We start from the raw sequence: 18,669 nt of genomic DNA on the forward strand, positions 1-18,669 counted from the left end.
TATCTTCTGCACAGTGATGACAAGGAATTGCTTAAGCTAGCTCTTGCAGAGCCACTTTGAATCTAGAATAGATGTGTGTAACCTGGCTTTTAAGCTGAGAGAAACATTCTGACCAATTGCCTGATGACAGCTATTGCTTTCAGCCTTACTTTGTTGAAACTGCTTCTGGTGGAAACAGCAAGACAACTTATCTAGAGGGGAAAACAGCTCTGAGTTTATTGCACAAAAACTGCTCTGTAGTGAAATGGGTAATTGGTGCAGTTTAAAGAATTGGGGAAATTGTTCTTTTTATTTTTTAATATTTTATCTTCTGAGATATAAAGGAAAAATACTGTATTTTTCTGCACTTTTCTGCTCTTCTTTTCTTTCCCCTGAAACAAGAACTGGTTTAGTTGACTGCAGGTTAAAGTTTTGTAGCTATTATACCAGACCTATTTGATTCCTCTAGTGCCCAGTGTCTTCTCCTGCTGCAGGAGTATCTTCACATCTCTGCTGTTGTAAATGCAACCAGCATGCAGCCCTGCTGAAAGGAATCTGGAGGTTCAGGTTGAAGACAAGTCGAATATGAGCCAGCAGAGTTCCCTGGGTTGCCCAAAAGGCCAACTGTATGCTGGGGTGCACCAGGCCCAGCGCTGCCAGTGGGCGAGGGGAGGGGTTGTCTTATGCACATAAGAGAAAATGAAATGCCAGCTTACATTATTGCTGGCACAGATTTTGCATTTCCAAGCACTTAGCACTAAATGGCACCATGAGAGGACCAGCATTTATATCACCTTCAAGTTTTCCTATTCAGTCCATAGTATTCAAATAGAGCACAGCATTCACTAGCCACTTACCTTAGGAATAGATACAGCACTTCCTGAAAGATGAGGAAAGTGGTTATTATACAATGTGAAAATCTGCCATCAGGATAAATCTATAATTAGGATATCCACTTCTGGACGTTTTCCGAATACATCTGAACAGTTACGCCAATTACTGGCATAATTGTAAATGAATCAGAATAAGCATCAGAAAATGAATCAAACTGGAAGTTGTACATTTTGCCAGGCTAATTATACTGCTTACAAAACAGCTGACAGGAGATGTCTGCTACCTGCTGACTAGAGAATGCAAGGGGTTCTTTATGCTATTACTAAACACTATTAATAAATATGATATTTAAAGAGAAATTTATAAATATCTTCAGAGAGTGATCAAGACTGGTTATTTTAGTATCCAGAACATTCCCATTCTGTTGACTTTGGGAACCAAATGTTGGTAGGAACACCTTTGCAGTGAGTTAACAGGAAATGCAGATGCTTTCTTTTCTCATTCCTTTGAACTGTCTCTGAGTTCAGCTACAAATAGTGTTTTCTTTTAGGGTTTCACCTGCCAATACAAGCAAATCCTGTTGACACAGGCTGAAGAAATATAATTTTAAGTGGTTTTTGGCAGTTACTTTAGGCCCAATTAAAGTAAGGAAATTTCTGAGTTCTCTAATATTTTATATCTCTCCCCTCCTTAGAGTATTTCACTCTTATTATTGATTTTGGAATTATATAAATAAGCCTTTGTCTTTTTTTTTTTTTTTTCCCTCCTTTCTGTTTTTATTTGTTTGTTTGATTGATTTTTGTTAAGGAAACTTTTAAGTAGTTATTTGTCATGTATTTTTGCCATGGTCATTTACAAAAAACTCACAGGGAACATGCAGTATTGACAGCTAATAATACCAGATTAATGTCACACACTCATTGGAATAACCTTCATTTTGCAGCTGACCCCTTTCAACTTGACTAATATAATGAGCTGTGCCTGCTCCCTCGCTGCCAGCTGGTTCAATCCCACACAAGATGACAGCAAAGGCTGGTGAGGGGGTAGCAGCAGTGAGAAAGCAGAGACTAAAGCTCTTGCTGCCTCATCTTTGGCATTGCTTGCTTAGCTATGCAGCTCAGCAGAGGCAGAAGTACTTCCCAGATGGCTCTTCAAACAACAGTTCAAGAGTTGATGCATCCCTGCCTCTCCCAGGAGTCAGGGGAATCAGCACATCTATAGCCCCTAGTACCAAAGTACAGGTCAAAGAAGCTTGTTAACAACAGTGAGGAGCACCAGGCTCATTATTATCTCTTGCCTCTGCATTTTGCTTCCTATCAAAAGAGCTGAAATTATAGCACACATAGAGTAAGAGTGGAGGTAGAAGCAGCCACATCTCCAGGATGGCTGTAACAACATACTGGTTCACATCAGGAAAGAACCAAGTCTGCCAAGATATGGGGTTGAGGGAGGTTCACAGACTAGTTAAATTCCTGAAATTATCCAGAAATAAGTTCAGCCTATGGCTTTTTCCACCTTGTACCTTTGAAAATAGAGAGAAGCGAGAGAAAAGAAGAAGGCTCACGGGGCTGAATAAGAAACAGTGTTTAAATTAACTTTTTTGTTACTCATGATGTACATAAAAATAAACAGAATTACATTTGGCTTACCTTCCATGGTCCATCTCAAATGGACATGGAATATAGGGGAAGGATAATTATCATTAGGTACCCATTGACAATTATGTGTGCACAGCAGCACTTCGCATCTATAGGCTGCACTCACATATTGGCATCCAATAGTTCCAGGTATTTTCCTGAAGTTTACTGTGTAATCTGATCATTTAGGGCAAAAGACTAATGCATGAGAATCCCTGTGTTCAATTTCTCAGGTATACTTATCCACAAGAACTACCCAATAAATCAATTAAATCTACTTTTTACATTTTTCTATGTCTTTTTTCCCCCCCTCTTCATGTTAAAAACTGTCTTTAGCCTTTTAACAGCATTTCAGAGACACCCACGCTCTGCAATATCATGCTTCAGAGAGTAAAATGTCTTCAATCAAATACTTGCTTATTTTTTTATGCTCCTAAAGAAGCCAATCTCTGCTCAGATAAACCTGCATATAAAGCAACTTGAGCAACAGAATCACAGAATCACATAATGACCTGGGTTGGAAGGGACCTCAAGGGTCATGAATCTCCAACCCCCCTGCCACAGGAAGATCCACCAGCCTTTCCATTTAATACTAGACCAGGCTGCCCAGGGCCCCATCCAACCTGGCCCTGAACACCTCTAGGGACAGGGCATCCACAACCTCTCTGGGCAGCCTGTTCCAGCACCTCTCCACCCTCATAGTAGAGAACTCAACAAAAAGTCTTACCTTAAAAACTCTTCTTCTTTTTGAACTTATGTTCATTTTTAAACAGCTGCACATAGCCCCACCAGCTTAGGCACAGTGGGGTCTTTTGATATGGCTGCAATATCTGTGCTTTTGCAGAGCTTCTCCCTGCTCTGTGATGCCTCCTTCCTCTGATGTCTGCATGCTGGAGAGCTGTGCTTTGAAAGTAAGTCACAAAGAAAGGGGGAAAAAGAGAATCTACTTTGAGATTAGGAGTAAAAAAAAAAGAAAAAAAAAAAAAAAGAGTAAAGAGAGTGCAGAACTCAAATACGGATGGAAGAGGCTGTGTAATACTTAATTTCAGACAGTGTCCTGGACCACTCTATCAGTGGCAAAATTTTTGTCCTTACTGCAGCAATTCCAGGGTTTCACTTCTTTTGTATTCCTGAGAAGAAAGGAGATGATCAGGAATAAAATCATGACTTCATGAATATTCTGCTGCACTTTGTTATATAAACTATGACCTTCCATTCCTTGAAAGCTTTCACTCATCATTTTGGGGGAGGGAGGGGAGAGGGAGGAGGGAAAGAAAAAAAAATGCCATGGACAAGCTGTTCTGTTTGAAAGGTGAGGAAGGTGTCTGGGAAAATGGTATTTGAAATCACCAGAAACAAGTTTGCAATTCATGTTTTGGGATATCGAAACATAAGGAAACTTCACCTTCCTCTGCTGAAACAAATAAGAAATCAAAATAAATAGAAGAGTAAATAGAAAAATAATGGAAATAATAATTTTAAGAAAAAACTTGAGTAGGGTAATGAGAAGGGTAATGAAGGAGTTTTCAGGGGATAAATTTGAGGTAGTAGAGAAATTTGTGAAGAAAAGTGAAAATAGATAATGGGAAATTTTTTAGTGGCCAAGAGAGAAAGAAGGTCAAAATAAATACCTATTGAGAGAAAGAAATACAGGAAAGAGCGCTGACCTGAAAAGGAATGCAAAGTAAATGTCACTTGAATTGAAAAGGGTCTGTGAATGTCTCAGTGAAGGAAATTGTACAGAAGCAAGAAGAAAGGATTGAAACATACAGGAATTATGGAAAGATGTAACAGGAACTACAAGGTGGAAGATAGTATAGGAAATAAACAATAGAAATCAAGAGTGAATGCTGTCTTGGAAGGATGTGGACAGTTTCAGTGGTTGGGAAGGTAAGATACTTCTGAAGGGATGATTTTTAGGAAATAGCAATTCTAAGAAAGAGTTAAGCAAAGTGAGAATACTGAAATATCATCTTGATCTCATCCTTTCTTCCTGCCACTTAGCATCATTTCCGTCATTTCTATGCTTTCACCAAGATCTCACCTATGCTTCCCCTCTTCATCGTTATTAATCTTGTTTCTTCTCACCCACTGTCTTCCTCAACTCCTATTCACTAATAGGAACAGAGGCTGACCAGCCCCTGGAGGTTGTGATGTATTACAACATCTCATTGTACTGTCTCACGGAAAAGGAGAACGGAACATAGCCTGCCATGAAGACTACCTTGCATGGTGGAGGAGACAAGCCAGGAGGAAATCTTCCTCATCTGCTAGCTGTTCAGAAGAGAAGCTCTGGGGTTTCCGTTTGCTTTCTCAATAAAGGAGTATGAGCTTTTACTTAAAACAAGATAGAGATGCCCAAAATGTTCTCCTATCAGATTTGGGGAAGAAATAATTTGCAGAGTAACTGCCTCCTTCCCTAGGCAGACTTCTTGTGGGAATTGAGATAGAGTGAATAAAAAATCTGCATGAATCCATTCCCAGAACCAAAGATCACAGAAGGAAGAGGAGAAGCACAAATACAAGAATACACAACTGGTATACAAGATGAAAATGTGTGGAAAAAAGATACAATAATATTATCAGTGTGGAAGGAATTAATGAAACAAGCTTGAGCACAGGAAAAAGATAAAAATAGGTGACCAGCCTTCTCAGTGCCTGTCATACAGGACCCTCTAGCTTCCAGCCAGCCCACTTCTTTTATGCACTGCTCTACCACTTCCAACCCTCCAGATCTCTCTGGTTCCTATTAATCAGAGTAAATGGTGGTAATAGTCCTCAAGAGTACCCAGCACAGCTACTTGCAGTACTGCTTACTTCAGGAGCATTCTCTGTAACACTCTAATCCCAGAGAGACAAGAGAACTAAACAATGATCATATTATAATAAGCATTATTCACTTTAGACTGCACATAGTCAAAGTGCAGAAAGCTGAATTATGAGCTTTAATAGTGGAAGAGCATTTCCTCCCACACTGTGCTCCTGCCGGAGAGAAAAAAAGCAACCCTGCACCATCCTCTCCATGTTCCCCTGTTGGAGTGGTCCTGTTATCCTACAGCCTTTGCAGCATGGAAAACATAAACTGCAATGCAAAAGTTTTATTATCTCACCCCTTTTGTCATTTCAATTTTTTTACATCTCCTGTTTAAGGATGACAATGACAAATCTGCTTCACTTTTATATAACTGTGGTTAATATGTGGAGCAAAAAATAAGGGCATCAAACATTTGCCGATAATAAAAGAACAAAGATTGTGGGTTTTGGGGTTTTTCTATGTATGCACAAGGAAAAAGCATTTTGCTCAGTATGTTTTATGCATAGTACATTCAGAGACAGGAAGATAGAAACAATATTATACATAAATGAAGTCCATTGATTTTTAATTTTAGCTATTCATTTCAAGTCAGTGAAAATAAAATAGCTGCGACTTACGCTCAAATGGACAATTCATGTAATATTTCTGAAAGTTGTGGAAGAAAATAGAAGCCTGAAACAAACTAACCAACAGAGCAGAGTATAAGCAGAGGCTGCAGACAACTGGCAGTATTTTTCAACTCTTTACCGCAGCCTAAATTCCATTACCATGAGACTTGGAAGGACACAGCTGTTATTCTTTAAGGAACTAAAGCACTTGGCTGGCCTCCTAGCTCTTGAACAAAGTGTTCAGGGCTCACATGGCAACACTTTGCTGCATACAACGAATCTGTTTAATTTAACTTATTTTTCTAAAGGAGGAAAGAAAGGAATGAGTAATGATTGAAAAGCATCTGTGAAGGATCTGCTATACTTTGCATTTTTTTCTAAAATCTGTCTTCTTAGATTGTGTCATCCATCATCTACAGTACTGGAAAGCAGCAGAAACATGTGGAAGTACTGCAGAGAAAAGTGCAATGTCTAGAGGTTAGTTTAGCTTCCCAATGCACTGTATGATGGAGAGTTTACAGAATAGGTGTGAAGAAAGCTAAATTTCTGTTCAGACTATCCACAACAAAATGATTAAAAATACTGGCAAAACTTTTCTTTTTTTGAGCCACCTGTCTGTTGAATTGAACATACATGTTGTGAAGAATTCAGACTTCCTTGAATGGGATTTTAGTTAAAAATTTGAGTCTAGAGATTTCATAAAATCCAGATTTGGAAGTGGAAAAATAGCCAAGGGTGGAAATAAACCAACTGGTAATACTATCTGACGAGACAAAGCAAGTATTAGGTGAAACTAGGTGTGTCTGAAGCAAATGCAAGATCTTGCATTTGGATTTGTTGAATCTCATGAGATTCATCTGGGCCCACTGCTCAAGCCTGTCTAGGACGCTCTGGATGGCATCCCATCCCTCTGGTGTGTTAACCACACCCTACAGCCCTGTATCATCAACAAACCTACTGAGGGTGCATTGCACCTCAATGTCAATGTCACTGGTGAAGATATTGAGAAGTATTGGATTCAGCACTGAACCCTGTGGGACACAACATGTCACTGATCTCCATCCAGACGTGGAGCCATTGATACCACTCTCTGGACTCAATCCTGCAGCCAGTTCTTTGTCCATTGAGCAGTCCTCTTCCTTTTTCTTTTCCTTTTTATTTGCTTTTCCTGCTCTCATATCACACAGCCTATACAAAATACCCCCTTATTATTTCTAAAGACACCTTCTCATGTTTGTCTTTGATTACTCTGTAAAATAAAAACCAAGAATGTGGAAGTGCTTAAGCATCCAAAGCATTCCTAGCAGTACAGAAACAGAAGAGCAGCAGAACTTCTGTGAGTTTTGCAAAGTATACGATAACCTGGCTGATGCTCTTTACAGGAAATTGTCTTCATGTCTTCTCTTTGTCTATGGTGGACAGATTTATGGATATTTTATGGTTTTATTTCATTCATTCAAAGAACTTAAAAACCACAAGTACTGTTCTCTATTAACCAAATTTCAGGTACCTCATAATGCATGCTAGTCACAGAAGTATTTCTAATACTAATTCAAGTAATCTTCTCAATTACATTTAAAAAACCACTATAATCATACATTTAGGAATAATTTGTTTGAAATAGCTACATTTATTTTACATGGAATAAAAAACAACTAAAAAGTTTCAAAGGATAGTACTCTGTAGAGTAGAGACACTGTAAGTTGATGTATTTTTTGTTATGTTTTTTTTTTTTAATAACTTAATTATTCTTGTAAGAAGCCTCATATTTAAAGCTGCAAATTAAATACATTATGGGAGAATAAGATTTTGGCATGTATGGACTTAAGGATGATTACCAGTAGATCTCTATCTCGCATGCTAGCTCTGTCTGTGATTTGCCTTATGATTTGAAATTAGGAAGGATAAAGTTTATAAGAACAAGTAATTTGCATTTACACTAAATTATATCAAATAAAATGTACAAACTTATAATCCTTTCAAGCCTTTAAGTCACTGAATATTTCTGTCCCTATTTTGCCTGTGAGTTTACATACAAGCTGATCCACTTACTGTACTGGCTTATCTATCTGAGTCCTGCTGCTGACAAACACAATCCTACCCTGTGTGCTCTTAGGGAACACTTTGGCATCACCTCAGAAGAGGTGCTGAAATGTGTCAGGCTTCATGCTCATGACTAATTTTGGTACAAGGAATTGTGGCATGATACCCACAGTACTCCCATGTATCAGAACATGCAAGCTATAATTTCAGAATGCAGTTTTAACCTGGCATTGATACAAGCCTGCCTTCATACCCACAGCTCTGCTCGAGCAATTATTCAGCAACATCTTATATTCCAGAACGTTTATCTGTACCCCTACATAACATATCTAACTGCTACATACCAGGAGTAAAAGGGGATAATAGTGTGTAATTCATTTCACCTCCCACTTTTACATGTGGAAGAAGGAAAGACTTGAGAACCTCTGCATTATTTTGTTCTGTTGCTCTACAAAGGAAGCGCTAATCTTTATGAGAAGATGATGAACCAGTTTCTCCAAATATGAGAATGACTGGCCTTCAAGGTCAGCAAGCCTGGTGATAGTACCCAGCATAACTTCTTGCCGACTGGCACAAAAAGAATGAATTGAATGTCTTCAATGCATTTTTCATCCTCAAAATCATCTTCTGGGCCCCATGGAGAGATGACAACTCTGCCATTGAGAACAGAACAGCACCAACCTACTAGTATTTCCTCTCTTGTGTTTCTTTCCTCCATCTGCTTGTGCTTCCTGAGTACCATATTCATTTGAACAGTGTTTGCTTGAAGTTCTGTCTGGCCTGTAAGCCTCTTAGGACTTCCATTATCAGCAGAAGGGAGAAATACTGAGTGGTTCTCGAAGACTTTCCTATGTAAATGTTGACCTGAGAAGCAGCAAAAATAGCTGTTTTTTTAGCATAGCATGAACGGTGCCCTTGTCCATTCTGCTGAAAAGCACAGAGAGAAGACTGTGTTTGGATAGCCTAGAGTTCAAAGATCTTTGGACATACAGCTTTCTAGCAAGCCTGTAGGCTCTCACATAGCCTGCGAGTTCTTTCTTGACATTATGTTAATGAAAAAAATAGGCTTGCTTGTTTGACTTTCTCTTAGAATTCTCCCATTCTTCAAAAGACATTTTAACAACAATGTTTTTTAATGATTTTTTTATGGTTTTTTAATGATTTTCCATTTCTCCATTTAAACTATAATCTTTAGAAGCAGTATTTCCTGAAGGGAACTCATTCTTACAAATTTAGATATGAGAGATTGCCTTGACTCTGGGAAATATTTGATACAGCAAAAAGAGATGGAGAGTGCAGCTCATAAAGAAGACTGGACCTTAGATAATTAGATATTGAGATTAAGGACTAGTATTTTCCAGTAAGTCCATGTAGAGATTACTGCATCAAAATCTCCTTCACTAATCCACATTTGTATTTTTATATGTTTAAATAAAATCGAGGAGCACAAAATAGTCTGTAACTCACACCTTCACTTGAACTCTGAGAGAACAGAGAAATTTGGAACACTTTTCCACATGCCACTTTGATCATTGGGTTACTGGTTATTTCAACACAATTCTATTCTGTTTTAGCCAAGAAGTCTGTCCTGAAATATTCATGCTCATTGTCATTGTTTTATTTGTATCAGATTTGAGAAGCTGGGGTGTTTTCCCACTTCAGAGATCTTAACAAGTAGAATTACCGTGCACTCTCAGCGGCAGCTTCATTACTACTTTGATTCATTTGCATCCTGGTGGATGAAACATGGCTCTGGAGTTGAGGAGAGTTTTGCTCTACCAGTCTTCTGCTGAGTAACCTTGGGAAAGCTCTTTGCTCCTTGCTGCCCTGTCCCCCAGATAAATACAGGTACTCCTTTACAAAGTGCTTTGAGACCTATCATTGGCAATTGCTTCTTGAAGGTTACCAATTTCATATTATCTCTGTGGCCATCCTCTTCTCTCCCCATCTGATTGATTCAGGCCACTGTTTGCACTAACATGGAATGTTTGTGTGCTCCTAACCATTCATTCAAGGGCTCTTAATTCATTCAAAGCTACTTAATTCCTATTTGATATTATCAAAGAGCTTTGTTTCACACTGCCAAAGAAATGTTATTACATCTCTAAAATTGTTTTCCAGAAACTGTATTCATAGCAAATCGAAACAGAATGTAATCAACTCAGTTAACTTCTGACAGAAGTTACATAGCTTCCTTGTTTCTGGTTTCTGCAATGCCAGGATACATTAGCTCCAAATGAGGTTCACCAAAAATGAGGTGGGTTGTTTGCCACTAGATAATCCTCCTCTACACACTGTTATTCTTTACTTCTGATGTTTGTATTTTGAGTTTAATGCTTGCAAACTGTTTTGCTCCAAGAGTACACTACCTTCCAGAACTCCTTTACTAAAATGTCTTAACATTAACACTACTCCAGATGTAAAATTAAATATCTTTGAGGACATACTTAGATTTAAATACATATGCTGCCAATTATCTGTCTTGAAATCAGTTATACTCAGTCTTTAAGTTAAATAATTAATCTGCTCTTTCAAACTTACTCTTTACTTCCCCCTCCTGCAAAAAGGAAAGTAGCTTATACTCAAAATCTATGTTATTCTGACTTCCTTTCTGAGCATTTGAAATTGAGTCTGAGGCAGACAGTTACTCCACCAAGGGCACAAATTCACTGAATAGCCATGACTTACATTCAAAACCATTCTGGACTGGATTTGAGCAAGTGTCTAATCATCTTGTATTTCTCCACTGCCTTGTGTATTCCCCTCTATTTTCCCTCCTCACTGCTGGACACAACATAAATTACAACATTCTTGATCTTCATCAGAGTGCAAGTGAAATGAAAGAAAGGAAAGAAAGGTATTAAACATGCATTAAATCTAGTAATGATCCTAGAAGAATTGTTTTTCTTCTCAATCTTAGATGACTAACATCACATGAAGAAGAAATATGTAAGAAACACAACTTTGGTTATTGAATGGAAAAAAAATAATAAGATAAAATATATTAGCTTGAAAAAGAATGAAAATACGATCTGTGCTCTGAACAAAGTACTTAAATAATTTACTCCCCAAAGCAAGAATAAAGCTTATTTGAAACAGATACTGTACTGCACAAAGTAACTTCTTTTATCTCCAACAGTGCTTTTGGAGACATCCCTCACAAGTTGATGATGTTTGTCTTCAGGATCATAGAATCATAGAATCGTTGAATCACATAATGGCTTGGGTTGAAAAGGACCACAATGATAATCTAGTTTCAACCCCCCTGTTATGTGCAGGGTCGCCAAAGCACGATCTAAAGCAGTTCTTGATATTATTTCTCCTTCTCCCAATTCAGACTTCTAAAGCAAATTGTCAATTGTTGTTTTAGGAATAATGGACATAGGCTGATGAATTTCCTAAATAGTTATTGAAGATAAAGCATACAAAATAAATTTGCAATTATATTAAAGCAGATGTTTTCAGCAAATGAGATTTAAATGTAAGGTGAGAGCAGTTCCTGTAATGTAGGGGAATAAGAAATGTCACAAGTTCAGAAGACAAATCATAAACAGATTTGGTCCTGCCTTTCTTGCTATTACAGCTAGTTACACACCTTCTAAATTCAGTGCTTTAGGTCTTCCTGAAATTGTGTTGTTTTGGGAACTACATGCTTATCCTATGGATACAACAGTTAAATTGTAGCTCATTCTGTGTCTCTGCTTAGGACTGTCCCAAGAAATTTTTCCAAGACAGTCCTATGGTGGGGAGGGCTTCCCCAAAGCAGTGTGGATGTAAGCCAGTTGTTGATGTGGCTTTTTTTCTCCATTGTATACATGTTTTGTAATTCTTTGGTGTCAACTCCCTCCTGTTTTTTGTTTGTTTGTTTGTTTGTTTGTCTGTTTGTTTTTTTTTTCTAGTCCTTTATTCCCACTTCAAAAATACTGACAGAATTCTTTCTTTAGTGCCTGAGGATTTATCAGAAGTATTCACAGTAGCTGGGGATCTCATTGCTTCTGATAATATCAGTAGCAAACATTTACATTTGAGAGAAGTGCTCATCTGATTGCTATGGGATCTGTTCTCACAAAAAAGCTCTGTGGTCCTATCGCTGTGCTATTCTTGCCAATGCTTCAAACATGAATATGCAACGGTGATATTATTCAGGCACAGTTAATAGCTTTTTCCCAAAAAAATTAATGTGAAAATATGTAACTCAGCATATTTAAATAATGCATTGAAATCAGAGCACAGCTTAAATAACAAATTAAATCTGACAATATAAGAAATATAAAAAGGAGTATTCACAGTAATGGAAATAAGAAATTTTGAAAACCATGCTTTCTAAAGGAGAAAAGAATTAAAGGACTTACTTCAGTCAAATAACTTATGAGTTACCTTATCAGCAAATAAAATCATGGTTAGATTTTAAGAGGCCTACGTTTAATGAAATGGAGAACAAAGCAAGGTATATATTGCTTTGCAGGAAGACACAGAAACCCAAACCAGCAGATTGTTCTCATGAGAGAAATCTAATTTTTTGCAGCTGAAACCTTTGTGCCACTAAAAGCACCTTGAGAGAAAAAAAGTCTTTTTAAAACGAGCTTATATGCGTAAGCACATCTCAAAACAAGTGTCTGGATAATAAGGATCTCAGAGACACGTTTCTGAATGGTGGAGCCCAATGGCGTACATGAAAGCAAATACCTTGGAAAATACTCTTTTACAGTTACAGAACCTTCTTTTGGGTCAGAGATACGGAGAGTACTTCAGTGTAGTCATTTCTTATTCAGTATTTCACGGCTGCAGTGGAATTAGAATCAAAAAACCCTGATTTTGCAAATTGCAAGCAAAATTCTAGACACGAAATTAAGTGCTATGGGCTGGAGTTTCAGATGACTCAGTTCTGACTTTAATGTCATTTAATGTCATTCTACAGCTACCTGAAAGGAGATTGTAGCAAGGTGAAGGGGTTCAGCCTCTTCTCCCAGGTAACTAGTGATAGGATGAGAGGTAATGGCCTTAAGTTGTGTCAGAAGAGGCTCAGGTTGGATATTTGGCAAAATTTCTCCTTAGAAAGAGTGGTGAGATATTGAAAAAGGCTGTCTAGGGAGGTGACGGACTCGCTGTCCCTGGAGGTAGTCAAGAAATGTGTGGATGGGGCAGTTAGGGACATGGTTTAATGGATGGGGTGGGAATGGGTCTATCATTGGATTAGATGATCTTAGTGGTCTTTTCCAACCTTTATGATTCTATGATATAAATATTTTTAAAACTGCAGCTGTAAGCACCGTTCCTCACTCTCTTTTTGTAATATACCCAGTAATGCCATATATTTAACTGAATGTCACAGATATGTTCAGCCAACAGTTATTTACTCTGTAGAATAAAAAGAATTCTTTACCTTGTTGCCCATCAATCAAGGATATCTCCCTGTAATTTAGCAATTTACTGTTGGTGTTCCTGAGCACAGTCAGAAATACTCCTCAGTGTTTTAACACGTTTCCTAGCCCTGTGTGTCTTCTGGACTTTCACAACGAAGATTTTAATAATTTTTTAATATACAGTTTCAAATTTACTCAAATTCTTCATCACCTACTGTGCTAAAAATGATTGACCTTCAAGGTCAGCAAGCCTGGTGATAGTACCCAGCATAACTTCTTGCTGACTGGCACAAAAAGAATGAATTGAATGTCTTCAATGCATTTTTCATCCTCAAAATCATCTTCTGGGCCCCATGGAGAGATGACAACTCTGCCATTGAGAACAGAACAGCACCAACCTACTAGTATTTCCTCTCTTGTGTTCCTTTCCTCCATCTGCTCGTGCTTCCTGAGTACCATATTCATTTGAACAGTGTTTGCTTGAAGTTCTGTCTGGCCTGTAAGCCTCTTAGGACTTCCATTATCAGCAGAAGGGAGAAATACTGAGTGGTTCTCAAAGATTTTCCTATGTAAATGTTGACCTGAGAAGCAGCAAAAATAGCTGTTTTTTTTAGCATAGCATGAACGGTGCCCTTGTCCATTCTGCTGAAAAGCACAGAGGGAAGATTGTGTTCAAAAAGTCAGTTGTCTATGGAAACCTCTTTCTCCCATTTTCAACCCTGTGGACTTGTTTTCTTGATATTAACTTAATGTGGAATCATGACAAAACAATCCTGCTTGATTAGTTTCCTTTTAGAAGGAAGAAGCTCCCATTCCTCAAAAGATACTTTGCACTGGGGAAGAAGATACTTTGGAAATGTGGAAGTTAAAGGTAAAAGAATGAAGAAAAGGAAGAAAGTGTGATTGTTGGGCAGAGCAGAACTAATAGCTTTTACCCTTCCACATACTCTTCTAAGTTCTTCAACATGTCACTAATATCCAATTCTGCAGAGGAGAAAGGAAAAATGAGGGATTGAATTAGTTGTATGTGTGTGGACAATGAATATATCTGTATTCATGGATATATATGCCTATATATGTATGTTCATATTCATATATATCTATATTTTACAGTTCAAAGGTATAATTTTTTCATGGGTATCCCTCTTCATGGGGATTGTATGGAGATTGACTTCAGTTTAACTGTTAGCTCTATACTATGCAGATCCAATGAATCACATTTTCTGTCTTTAGAGATCATGGTCTTTCTTATATCATGTCTATAGTCCTATGCCTAGCACTTGTCTTTGGCTATCAGAATTTCAGAACATAGTTCTCCCTGTGGATACATGTCATGCAATGTTAGAAAATCTTTAAATCTCAAATTAGTTTGAGTGGATTTCTTAAAGCTTTTCATGCTGACCTGCACCAAAGGCAGGAAGAAATACTTGCTTTTGACATTGTAAAAAGTCTTATCCATTTGAACTCTTAATTCTTTATAGAATTCAGATAACTAGAGGAATTACATTTCACATTCTTCCAGGCATAAACAAGATACTGGGTATAAACTCTCAGTTCTTATAAGGAGATTCAAATAATCTCCTGCCAGTCTCTTTGAACAGAAGTTCAACTTTTGCTTTCTGTTAGTAAATATTGTCTGGTTGCCCAGTTTTCACTTCAGTGAAAATCCTCCCAAGACAACCAAACTTAGACAGAATGCCTAAGGGTTTGGATCCAGTACTTAATATAGCAAATGTGTTTTATTTCAGCATTGGATAAGACATTAGCTGCTCCAGTATAAAGATGAGATAAAGTGACATTTACCACTTATTATCTGAAAGGATTTTATTTCCCATTACAGTTTTTGTTGATTTCCCAGAAAAACACTGTTGTATGCAAAGGAAAAAAAAAAAAGCTCAATTTATTTTTATCTTAATTCAGTCAGTTTTGAAAGCAAACTTTCTGTTGTTGAATCTACAAACAAAGAAGTGTTTGATAAATGAAGACCTGTAAGAAACATAGTGCTTGGAAAAAAATAATCAATTCACAAACAATTTACAAAAAGACAAAGGTTTGACAAGGAAATTGCATCAACAGTGATCTGGGTACTTCTGAAAAATGGAAAGATAGCAGAATATGCAGTTACCTTCCTTATGATGGCTGTTATCTTTGTGTCAGCAAATGTTAGTTTCTGTATTTTGAAAAAAAATGCTGTTAACTTCATAGAATCAGCTTTTATGACATGTCCAATTGTTTTTGTTAGTTTTTTTTTTTTTTAATGAGTAGATATTATTGTTAAATAACATCACTTATTAAACCAGAGGTTTTCTGTGAAATGTTTTTCATTCAAAAAATTCGCATCTTTTTTTCATAATTTTATCCCTACCCACCATCTTTCGACGCTGTAATTACGTCTGCCAAGTGATAAAATTAAGAGCCATGTCATCTTCTTGCATTGAGACAGGTGACTATATCTCTGTGGATGTGATTAAAATAACTCAAAATGAATCAGTTGAATTCTGGCATTAGCCAATTATTCTGGTTTTCCTGATTATCAGTAAAGAGACACGGACAATCCTCAAAGAGATTTATTACATCTGCCTTGCATGTCTATTTGGGGATATCTTTGATAAATTCTTTTTTGGCTTGTTTTTCCTGTCATTGACTGTAAAAGGAGCTTGTATCAGCTAGGTTCTACATGGTCCATTTTTCAGATGGCTCAAGTTAGTTGGGATCATGTGCACTGAGGGATTTTTAGTACCTACATGCAAATGTCACACAAAATAGGAACGGCACACAAATTGAATGCTGGCTCCAATTGGAGGTAATTTTTCTTCAATCAAATAAGTGTTACTGATTTGAAAATTTGATAGACTAGGTTAACCAGCTTGAGCCAGAGAAAGAATAAATAGACTTGTAGATTTGGAGATTTTTTTCTTTGTGAGGAGTTTTGATGAGCTCCTCCTTTGAGCTCACTAGCAGGCATGCCACACAGGTTTTTGTTTTAGTTAAACATAGTATTATCAGCAGGAAATCTGCTGGATTTATTTGCATCCCTATGGCTGTTGCAGCTACTCCAAGGAGTAAGAGATAGCCAAAAATCCAATTGGGAAACTTAGTCATACAGAGTTTGGGTTGACAATGTACATGTTTTATTTCTCTTAAAACTTAGTCTGGGATTCCTGGCATGGCTGTGCTATCCACATCAACAATAAGAAGAGTAAGATAGAACATTGCAGCAGTAATTTTGTACTTGAATCAACTTTACTAGTGGATAATTAAAGACACAGTAAATCAATTTTAGGACCCCCTGAAAATCAGTTTCTGGATACTTGAGTAGGTATCATCCTTTTCAGCTTGGTCAGAAAATGTCTGCTTCATTTAATCTGCCATACTTCTAATGTGTGCATTCCCAGAGAGCTTAATTGCCTCTCTGAGTATCATTTCCATGGAGCAGGAAGGAAAATCCTCAATAAAACTGTAGAAGACTGAAAGCATAACGAGCAAAACATGTTAATGTGATTCACAGGTAGCTTTCTAAACTTTAACAGATACACTGGGAATGTACTTAATTGTGCATCATCCCAGGAAATCAGTTTGGCCCTAGGTAGTGAATGGTGTTGACTGCTGAGTAATGAGGGTCATTCTGACAAATATTTCTATTTAATGGATATTATTTGGCAAGGGCCAGCAGCCTAGCTTGTGTTTAAGTACATGACAAAAGAGACTTTCAATTTTCTAGTATAGAAGTAGCCAAATAAATAAATTAAAATAAGTAATTAAGGTGAAAGAAAAAAACGTATCTGTCTGCATTTATGCATTACCATATCTTATTTTGAGTAATTCACAGCATTAAATTGCATCCACGTCTGCAGGAGACCATTGAAACATTATTTACTGCTGGACGCTAGCTATATTTGTCAGTGTTCCAAAAATGTACAGTTGACAATGAGTCATAAATAAGAGATTAATTAGTGCAGTACTTGGAAAGGATGTTGCTGATTCAGATATTCAATATCCACTTCACAAAGGTCATTTGCATATGTTCTGCCCTCTTATAATCTGCTGAAAGATTTGGTTAGTAAAAAGAGTTTGAAAATGTTGGTGGCTGAAGGGAAGAGAGGGACAAACAAGAAGGACACATGGTAGTGCCTGCTGAAGCCTCAGAACAAAGGTAAACAGCCTCACATGAAACAATCTGAAAGAGTCAGTGAGGGTGACAGGATTGATTCCTTTGGAAACAGAATAATAGGTTTTATATTTAGAAACTCAAAGGCCAACCATGAAAGTGTCTAATTGGTTTACACTCTTGATTTAAGCCCAGTTCCCTTATTCTGCATTTTATTGTGTTTTTGCTGAAGTCATTGGGAATTTTGCCAACGTTCCCAGTGGGAGAATTAGGTCTACTGGAAAAGCATTTTCAGATATTAAAGAGAATTTACGGGAGTATAAAAAACTGCATGCATACTACAGATGAAACAGACATCACATATTGGAGATGACATATATGTGCCAAACTGCAGAGCTATAGAAAAAATTAATTCATGATGAGTCTGAGCTATCTCACTTATATCTGTCCCATACTTCACTCTTCTTTTAATATCCCAAATAATTTTCTATCCTTTGGTAACCTCCTATGACTTACTGCAGTATCCTAACAAATATCTGTACTGTTTGGTTGTTTTTTTTTTTTTTTTTTTGAGGTTAGTCATCTTTTTAATGGCAAACATGAAATTCCTATGGAAATTGTTGCTTGCTTTTCCCAAGTCACACAAGAAAAAGCAGCAAAATTCCACCCTGATGTGTTTTGTTTTTGTTTTTGTTTTTTTCCCACTGCTATAAGTTCCAATTACCAGCAGGTGGGAATATGGTCAGGTAAATCTCATGCTATGACTCCAGATCTCTAGCAAATCTTCTGGTATTTACACTGATGGGAATGCAACTTGAGCGAAACAGTGAAGCATTCCTTCCATACCATTCAGCACTGCACAGTCAGGAAAAACATGGAACAAATTTAATGTGTTATGATGAGAAACTTCAGGATTAACTAGAAGTCTAGAAAATGAGATCTTCGTGAAAACTTGAGAGAAATGGAGATTAGTTTAGTTTAGAGAAGCTGAGAATAGATAATTGAGGCATTTATAAGAAAAAGAATGTTTAAGTAAGAGACCAGATTGATGAGGATGATTATGGAGCCTAGTCAGAAAAGATTTTTTAAAAATATTGGAACAATCTCTGTTGGACACACTTTGAAGTCGAGATGTGAAATACAGGTCTTCAGGATTCCTTTTTTTTCTCCTTTTTTTTCTTTTTTCTGCCATTCTTTCACTCACAGATCTCTTTCTTTAGGTATGCTGTGTTGGAGACAAGAGACTCAGCTTCCAACTGAAGTCCTCAATTTGTTTCTAGGT

The sequence above is a fragment of the Lagopus muta genome, chromosome 1 (assembly GCF_023343835.1).
Source record: "Lagopus muta isolate bLagMut1 chromosome 1, bLagMut1 primary, whole genome shotgun sequence".
NCBI lineage: Eukaryota > Metazoa > Chordata > Aves > Galliformes > Phasianidae > Lagopus > Lagopus muta.